Source organism: Zootoca vivipara, chromosome 11 (assembly GCF_965207765.1).
Source record: "Zootoca vivipara chromosome 11, rZooViv2.hap1.1, whole genome shotgun sequence".
In the NCBI taxonomy this organism is placed as follows: Eukaryota; Metazoa; Chordata; class Lepidosauria; order Squamata; family Lacertidae; genus Zootoca; species Zootoca vivipara.
In genome coordinates, this window is record NC_142594.1 from 13,541,945 (window position 1) to 13,552,227 (window position 10,283).

A 10,283-nucleotide genomic window follows, 5' to 3' on the forward strand; every position below is an offset into this window, starting at 1 on the left:
GGTATGACTGTATCATCTTCTGAGGCCCTCCTTCATGTGCCTCCTCCTCGAGAGGTCCGGAGGGTGGCAAGACAAGAACGGGCCTTCTCTCCCCAGAGAAGTTCACCTGGCGCCTTCATTATAATATACACCTTTGGGTGCCAGGCAAAAACGTTCCTTTTTAACCAGGCCTTTGGTTGATTTGATTGACATCTTATGCCCTTTTAAAATGTGGGGGGTTTTTGGGGGGAGTATTAGGTTTTGTTTTTATTTTGATTATATATTTTATGGTTGTATATTTTTATTTTGTTCTATGAACCACCCTGAGACCTCTGGGTATAGGGAGGTATATAAAGTCTAATTATAAACAGAACAACAACAATAACAACAACAACAACAGAAAAATAGAAGCATTGTCACCCCACTTATCCCTGCTCCCCCTCTTTTCTTCCAACCTAATATTGCATGTAACACTAATGTCTTGCAACATATGTAACCATCATCTGTAGAAAACACAACTTGGAAAAAAGAGACAATGCACGTATTTTTGTAAAATAAGAAATCTTTAATAAAAATTATTTTTTTAAGAAATAAAACACTGGCACCGCAGGCAGATACAACAGTATACATGTTTCAAAGTGGGCTGATAATCTGTTAGCTGTGTTAGCACATGCCCATAAATATTTGCATTACAGTTTTTGGTGTTTTTTGTTGTTTGTTTGTTTGTTTACTAGCATAAATATATCAGCATTAAATGTGCAAGGGGTTTTTATGCATAAAAGATACTAAAATACTTTTTTGCACTAAGAGTATTTCCGCATCACTGGAAAAATCTGATTGGTGATGCAAAACTAGCATCCCTTCTCACGATCGTAATTCAAAGTCACACTGTTTCTTTTAAGGAAGCCACTTAGAACTGAATGCTTGCTTTTGTGAAAAATGCAACCAATAATAAATAATATTCTTCTTTTGAAAAATAAATGCACCCCTGCCTCCCTCGTTCTTTTAGATTCAGGCGGATCGCTAGGGTAGCTTGGAAGAGCACTCGCTCAAATGCGTGTGCGTATAAAAGTAGAGGCCTGGCTGGAAAGCTCAAAGCCCGCCACCTTACATGGGAGGGGGATGGAATAAAAGGAATTACGAATTGATCCCGCTCCACAGCTCGAACAATCCACAGCTAGGAGCTAGGTGGAGTCATAGATCTAAAAAAAAGGTGTAGACTTGCACATGCTGGCCAGCTTCTGTTTTGACTTGATATGTTCGTTTTGGGCTTCTCAGAAGTACATAAAGGCAAGAAGTGGCCTGCAACGGCACCCATCTGAGATTTCAGAAGTGAAATAGAATGGGGAATTTGCAGCAAGGCCATAAAATGAGCCAAAGGCCATAGAATCGTAGTTGGAAGGGATCCCAAGGGTCATCAAGTCCAACCCCCTGCGAGGCAGGATTCTAAGCTAAAGCATCCATGTCAGATGGCCACCCAACCTCTGCTTAAAGACCTCCAAGGAAGGAGAGTCCACCACCTCCCAAGGGAGACTGTTCCACTGTCGAAGGGCTCTTACTGTTAGAAAGTTCTTCCTGATGTTTCTTCCTGATGTTCTTGTAAATGAAGCCATTGGTTCGAGTCCTACCCTCCAGAGCAGGGGAAAACAACGGAGTGAAGGATAGGATGTGCTTGAGCAGAGGACATTTCCCTTACCGCTAGGCAACCCGCTGTGATTTAAGGGCAGGTTTCAGTCCAATTACGGTAGGTCTCTTTTTAGAGATAAGGGACTGAGTGTATGAATACTAATAAAAAGAAATCCATCTTTCTCCTCTTCAGTGAGTAATCTGTTGGGGAGGGAAGGAGTGCCCAGACACTTGCTTATTTTCAGAGAGAGCTGTAATGATGCATAACCCTCTTTCAGAGGAAAGAGACCGTTTCCTCCGCAACAAGGAGAAAAGGGATGGATGGAGGCCTCGGTTCCCGAAGGGATCACCCTAAAGCTTTAGGAAGCGTTGGCTCGGGGCCAACCGGCAACACCACCATTGTGTAAGCATCCGTTTCTAATAATGGAAAATAGAACCTAGCAAGGATAAACAACCCCTCGGAGAAACACATCCCTGCTTCCGACTCTTCCGAATGGCGAAACACAGCCATTCTAGTCTTATTAAGAGATAACTTAACAGCAGCTGCTGTGTAATCACCTGCCTCTTTTTCTTTTAGTTGCCATGTTGTTTTTGCAGCCACTCTGTAAATAAGTCACACACTTCAGAATGGGAAGGTTGTGAGTCACAGTTTATGGTTGCAAGGGGGAAGGGAGGGCAGGCGATGGGCAGCTTTTGACTTGAACTGCAAAATAAGGTGGCTGCACAGAACTAACCTAGAGGCATGTTGCCAAAACCAGAAGTGAAGTCAGATCCACTCATGAATAGTCGAAGATGCAGGTAATGTTGCAACACAAGCTACGGAGATCTTTTGCCTCAGCTGCTTGCACCGAAACACCCAACTATTGGGCATGATTTGACTCTTGCCATGAGATGTAAGGAGACAGAAGAATGAGTCTGGCTATGTTCTAAAAGGTAAAGGTAAAGGTAAAGGAAAGGACCCTTGGACGGTTAGGTCCATTCAAAGGCGACTATGGGGTTGTGGCGCTCGTCTCGCTTTTCGGGCCGAGAGAGCCAGCATTTGTCTACAGGCTGTTTTTGGGTCGTGTGGCCAGCATGAGTAAACCGCTTCTGGCACAATGGAACACCGTGACACAAACCAGAGCGCACAGAAACGCCATTTACCTTCCCGCCACAGTGGTACCTATTTATCTAGTTGCACTGGTGTGCTTTTGAACTGCTATGTTGGCAGGAGCTGGGACAGAGCAACGGGAGCTCACCCCGTCGCGGGGATTCGAACCGCTGACCTTCTGATCGGCAAGCCCAAGAGGCTCAGTGGTTTAGACGAGCGCCACCCACATCCTAATTAGATAGATAGTAAGTACAAAGCACAGTATATAACTATTATAAGCTCACCACTTATGTCATGCAGTGGAGCAGCGTATTCAGATCACGTCATGAACAGCCCAGTCATTCCTACCATACTGACACAGCTGAGCTTCCTCTCCCTGGTGAATCATGCAGCCAGCACCTTCCTGTGCCAGGCAAAACTTTGGGTGGAGTGAATGGGGAACTTGAGAATGATGTAGTCAAGCACTGATTTCCCTAGGTATTGGGAGGGATAGACACAAAGCACTGGGCTCCTGTTTCTAGTGGCAACCTTGCATTTGTTGCCATCCTGCCTGGTTGCAGACTAGACTACATCACAAGAGTATTGTGACATCAGCAGTGCCGTCCCAGCCAGACGTTGGAGCAGATGGCCAGGATCCCACCCCACGGGCAGGAGCGTCCCCCTTGAGGTGGTGAGAAAGCTACAAACAACACTGACGGAAGCCAGAGCGTACGAAAACGCTCTTTACCTTCCCACTGCAATGGTACCTCTTTATCTACTTGCACCGGTGTGCTTTCAAACTGCAGGAGCAGGGACAGAGCAACGGGAACTCACTCCATTGTGGGGATTCAAACCACCGACCTTCCAATCGGCAAGCCCAAGAGGCTCAGTGGTTTAGACCACAGCGCCACCAGCTATGCTTGAAGCAATTTGCCTCTAAATACCAGTTGCTGGGGACAAAGGTGGGGAATGGATTGCTGCCCTCAGGTCCAGGTGGGGGCTTCTGCTTGGCCACCGTGAGAACAAAATTATGGAGTGGGTGGGCATTGGGCCTGTCTTACCCCAGGACTCCTCCTATGTTCTTATAGAAGGCCAACATCAATAGTCATACCTAGGTTTCCAAACAGTTTAGTTATCGAATGTTTTGGCTCCCAAATGTCGCAAACACGGAAGTGACTGTTCTGATTTGCGAACTATTTTTGGAAGCTGAACGCCTGATGGGGCTTCTGCGGCTTCCAATTGGCTGCAGGAGCTTCCTGCAGCCAATCAGAAGCCGCGCTTTAGTTTCCGAACATTTTGGAAGTCGACCAGACTTCCGGAATGGATTCCATTAGACTTCCAAGGTACGAGTGTACTCCTAAAGAGGTGTCCTTAGCAAACAGATTCCTTATTTCTTCAGTTATTTTGCCTTTATCCTAACAAGCCCATTAACTTTCATAACGGGCAGAGGCCTTCCGTTCCCCAATTGGTTTCTTTGTAAGGCTATAGTTGTGTGAAAGGCTTATATTTTAGATTCAATTTTAATGGGTGATCTCACCTCCTTACTCATTTGCCGTCCTTTTCTTTCCTGCTTTCACACCGACGACTCACACTTAATTGGTACCCAGGTGTGCACAGCTGGTTCAGTTGCTCATCAAGTGCTCGGTACAGTTTTCTATCCTGGTGAGATTAGATGCTGCCGAGTTCAGTGGGGAAGAACTAAAAAACTGTGACAATAAAAATAAAAATAATCCATTGCAACTTGATTGAGTTACCTTCCCTGGAATGCAATCTAGGTTTATTTGTTTGTTTGTGTATTTAATTAAATTTCCTAAATTACATTTCACAATATTCATTTAAACAACTTTAAATCAATGACTTCCCTTCTTCTTTTTTGGTGGTTCAATACTACCAGTGTTTTTAAATGAACAACAATCTAGGTTTAAAGTGTATTGTCTCGGTGTAATGTTTCCTAAACACAAGACAGATTGGACTGCAACAATCCTGCTGTTCCTTTTTGCCTATTTGGTGGCATTTTATACCATTACAAGTTAATACGCGATTGCTGGCCTTGCCCAATATCTCACTAGCTTCCATACCAACTCAACCGCCAAGCAGAATGTTGTTTGTAGCTTTCTCACCACCTCAATAATAATAATAATAATTTATTATTTATACCCCGCCCATCTGGCCGGGTTCCCCCAGCCACTCTGGGTGGCTTCCAACAAAACAGAAATTCTAAAATACAGAAATCCATCAAACATTAAAATACAGAAATCCATCAAACATTAAAAGCTTCCCTAAACAGGGCTGCCTTGAGATGCCCCCTCAAGGGGGACGCTCCTGCCCGTTGGGGGGTGGGATCCTGGCCATCTGCTCCAAAGTCTGGCTGGAATGGCACTGCTGATGTCACAATACTCTTGTGATGTAGTCTAGTCTGCAACCAGGCAGGATGGCAACAAATGCAAGGTTGCCACTAGAAACAGGAGCCCAGTGCTTTGTGTCTATCCCTCCCACTATGTAGGGAAATGCTATGATCCGATTGCTGAGAATGGGAATGAACGTCATAGAATCATAGAATCATAGAGTTGGAAGAGACCACAAGGGCCATCCAGTCCAACCCCCTGCCAAGCAGGAAACACCATCAAAGCATTCCTGACAGATGGCTGTCAAGCCTCTGCTTAAAGACCTCCAAAGAAGGAGACTCCACCACACTCCTTGGTAGCAAATTCCACTGCCGAACAGCTTTTACTGTCAGGAAGTTCTTCCTAATGTTTAGGTGGAATCTTCTTTCTTGTAGTTTGAATCCGTTGCTCCGTGTCCGCTTCTCTGGAGCAGCAGAAAACAACCTTTCTCCCTCCTCTATATGACATCCTTTTATATATTTGAACATGGCTATCATATCACCCCTTAACCTTCTCTTCTCCAGGCTAAACATACCCAGCTCCCTAAGCTGTTCCTCATAAGGCATCGTTTCCAGGCCTTTGACCATTTTGGTTGCCCTCCTCTGGACACGTTCCAGCTTGGCAGTATCCTTCTTGAACTGTGGTGCCCAGAACTGGACACAGTACTCCAGGTGAGGTCTGACCAGAGCAGAATACAGTGGTACTATTACTTCCCTTGATCTAGATCAGGGGTCCCCAGACTTTCTGCGCGGCGGGCCGGTGCCCGCCGCGCCGACCATGCGGTGGGCCGGAGGGCAGGGGAGTGCGCGCGCAGCGGGCCGGAGGGCGGGGGAGTGCGCGCCCGTGCGCATGCGCACACGCACACGGGCGGGAAAAAATCGCCAAAAATCGCTTGTGCGCATGCGTATGGGCCTCCCCCGACCCGGAAGTGCACCAGAAATGACCTCTTCCGGGTCGGGAGAGGCCCATACGCATGCGCACAAAGGATTTTCGGCGATTTTTTGCCGATTTTTTAGATCGTCGCTGCGCCGCGCGCCGTGAGAGCGGGCGGCGGCAGCGGGCGGCGGGGGTCGTCGCGGGCCGGATTGGAAGGCCGATTGGGCCGCATCCGGCCCGGGGGCCGTAGTTTGGGGACCCCTGATCTAGATGCTATACTCCTATTGATGCAGCCCAGAATTGCATTGGCTTTTTGACGTCGTCTTATACTGCTTTAGGAAGAACACCATAAATGTGATATTTTAAAGAAACAAACTGGTCTTGATGACCTGAATCCCTGCTGTAGACTAATAACCTTAGATACATAATTCAGTTGTGATGATAATAATAATTAACAACAACAACAACAAAACCTTTCCTTTGGAAGAGGCATGGAATGGACTGTAGCTCAAAGCCCCATATAAATTTCAGCAATGACAAGAGAAAGTGCCCTCAAAATCGCACATAGTTGGGTTTTTTACACATAGATGTCTAGCTTGTATAAAACCCAGCAGCTCTCCTACGTGTTGGAGAGGGTGTCCCACTTTTGGGACATATAGACATATGTGGTGGGAGTGTTCAAAAATAGAAAAATCCTGGGGAAATGTCTTTGCAAAGAAATGTCTTTGATTACAAGGCAGATAGTTCTTCTGTCCCCAGGACTGGCATTGCTTAATTTGTAGTCAGGACTCACTAAGAATTAGAAATACAGTAAATATATTATAACCCATTTATTGACCACAGCGAGAACAACCATAGCCAGAACATGGAAAACACTGCAACTGTAGAACATGGATAAGTAGTATGAAACGGTCTGGCAGACAGTATGTTGGAAAAGCTAACATGGAAACTGCGGGTAGCAAGAGGCCAAAAGAAAAACGTTAACTTCTATGCAGTATGGGGCGATTTTATTGAACACACAGGTAGTGAGGCACATGGGGCAGTAGTGTTTAACCTTTCAAGTTGTTGCATATATAATGTATTCCTTCCATTTAATGAGAGTGGAGCAGATGATGTGTTATTTTCTGGTTTTTAAGATTATGAGAATGTTTGAAATATATGCTGTGGCAAATAAACTATTTTTAAATGGGGAAAAACCCCACCTTTTCTTTAACACCAATGATCTGGTAGTTGTTTTCTGAACCCAGGGTGATTTTTTTTATGACTAGAAAGATAGAAGGGGAGAACATAAAGGTGGCTTCTGTTGAAGGCTCAATGGATATTTACTTGATGGCTTTTCCAAATGATGAGGGACACAAAATAAGTCCTTTAACTTGGACTGAGGAGGACACAAAGAAAAAGGACAGTGGGAAGAGAGAAGCCCCTGCATGAAAGGCAGGGTAGAAAGCATCTCCCAGGGTGAGAGACTGGGAGGAGTAGGCTCCCAGGTGGGAGATGGGAAGATCTATCTCTGTATGTGGATAAATTTATGATATAAATATGGTAAAGGGCCTTACATGTAAATAAATATAATAATAATAATAATAATAATAATAATAATAATAATAATAATTTATTTATTTATTTATTTATACCTCACCCATCTGGCTGGGTTTTCCCAGCCACTCTGGGTGACTCCCAACAGAATATTAAAAACATGATAAAACATCAAACATTCAAAACTTTCCTAAAAGGATTGCCTTCAGATGTCTTCCAAAAGTCAGACAGTTGTTTATTTCCTTGATATCTGATGGGAGGGTGTTCCACAAGGCGGGCGCCACTACCAAGAAGGCCCTCTGCCTGGTTCCCTGTAACCTCACTTCTCGCAGGGAGGGAACTGCCAGAAGGCCCTCAGAGCTGGACCTCAGTATCCAAGCTGAATGATGGGGGTGGAGATGCTCCTTCAGGTATACTGGGCCGAGGCTGTTTAGGGCTTTAAAGATCAGCACCAACACTTTGAATTGTGCTCGGAAATGTACTGGGAGCCAATGTAGGTCTTTCAGGACGGGTGTTATATGGTCTCTCTCTTTAGGTTGTTTTTTTTAATGATTCTTATTCTGTAGTCTACAAAAACTGTCAGTAAAAATATTAAAAAACAAAAAATAATGGACACCTTCATTCACCAAAGCTGCAACCTCCCCAGTGTGCTTGCCCACTTTGGCACCCAAGATTAAAAGTAGTCAAATTGCACCCATCACCATAAAATTCTGCAGTAACTAACTCTTTGCTTCCCTTTAGTGATGCTCTGATTGTAACGCTGTATGAGAGTGCCCCACTTGGCCTAATGGTAAGGCCAGCCATATATCCAGTCTTTGCCCAAGTGCCAGAATTTGACAGGTCCTTACCTGGAGTAAGTGCTCACCCAGTTAGGTACTTCTCATCTCACCTTTACACCAGCCATTTCGCCTGACCTATACTCCAACCAGATGTAGCACAAAATTATCCTTCACACTCAAACACCGATCCTGAAAGCGGTCTGTTTCTGGCTTTAAAGTAACGCCAACGTTATTGGAGGTAAGCAAAGCACTCAAATATGAATTGCAAATGATTTAATTTACCCCCCCCCCCCGTTGCAGACTTTGGGACCTGTTGAGGACAGAACTGCAGACCTTTCTCCATCTCATTAAAGGCCAAACACAAGTCTCATCATAGAATTACTGAAGGAGCTGTGCTTGCCTCTCTCTTTTTGCCCACACACTTTCTGCGAAGCATATTCCATGCTGTTATTTTTTTTAAAAGGTTTCATGTGTTTATTAAAGTCTTTGCCCAGAATCAGTGCAATTTGATCTTTCTGGTTTGGGCTTTAATAGTCTGCTTGCACTATTAAAAACAAACAGAACCCTTAAAGGTCGCAAGAAAGGCAGAATTACAGGAAACGGCAGTAGTTTGTCATTTGTACGCTGGTCCATGCGTAAGGCTAGCTGGGTTTCTCATAGCCCTTCATGCCAGCATCTCCTAGGTCCTGCGTCATCCTATCCTGCATATAAAAGGCAAGAGCACTTTGTATCATGTGCTAGTGGCATTGTTATGGAGAACTAGAAAGTGCTGCCAGCCCACCTTGCAAACTACCTGTCGCTCTGGACCCATATTTGCAGATTTAAATGGATAATGGAAATCAGCATATCTGTGCTGAGTTTTGATGGCTTTTACCATGCTGTGGGTTAAACCACAGAGCCTAGGGCTTGCCGATTGGAAGGTCGGCGGTTCGAATCCCTGTGACAGGGTGACCTCCCGCTGTTGGGTCCCAGCTCCTGCCCACCTAGAAGTTTGAAAACACGTCAAAGTGCAAGTAGATAAATAGGTACCGCTCCAGCGGGAAGGTAAACGGCGTTTCCATGCACTGCTCTGGTTCGCCAGAAGCGGCTTAGTCATGCTGGCCACATGACCCGGAAGCTATACACCGGCTCCCTCAGCCAGTAAAGCGAAATGAGCGCCGCAACCCCAGAGTCGTCCGCAACTGGACCTAATGGTCAGGGGTCCCTTTACACACAGCCAAGGATGTTTCCAAAGTGGTTTTCTATGGTCCCATTTCAGTGCTGTGGCACACAACTGGGAACAAGAGATGTGTTCCTTTTTTGAAAAGGCAGGAAACCTTTCCTCTGGGACCTTCTTGTGCTGAAAGTAAACAAGCTGTATAGGCTAACCCTAACCTCAATTGGCCCCAATGGTGGAGCGAGCACGTGGGGGCACCAGCCTGTCCAATCCGTCAATAAGAACTGACCTACAGCTCCCCAGAAACCACAGTTCTGACGCAGTTCTTCCAGGACAGCACCACTTTGGCGGAAGCACATTTTAACGCTTCCCGTTACCTGTTACAAATCTAGCACATCAGAAAGAGGCTAGACTTCTCGTGTGCATGCTCACTGTCCATTCAATCATGCTGCTTGTGTCACTTTGCACAAACTCTATGGTAATGATTTCCCATAAGCTAACATTACAAAATGAAACGTCGGATTTCCCATCCGAAAACAGGACTTCCTCACTAAACTGCTTCAGGACGTTGTAAGCTGGAAGCAACAGACACATTTAATCAGTCTGAGCAAGTGAACCATCACAAGCAGAGACACAATTTAGGGGAGTTTTGACTTGCTCTCCTGCAGAACGTTACCCTTTCCCCTCCACCTCTTATTTCTTATCTCTTTTTAAGTGGCACAATTTACAGGGGGAAAGGCAATTCTAATTGTTCAAGGGGATGTATGGACTGATGATACAGAAACGTGGTGTATGGCGCCATCTAATGCCAAGATTTTAAAAATAAATGCATTTGCTTTACGACAGGGATGGGGAACCTGAGTCACGGCCAGACGTAG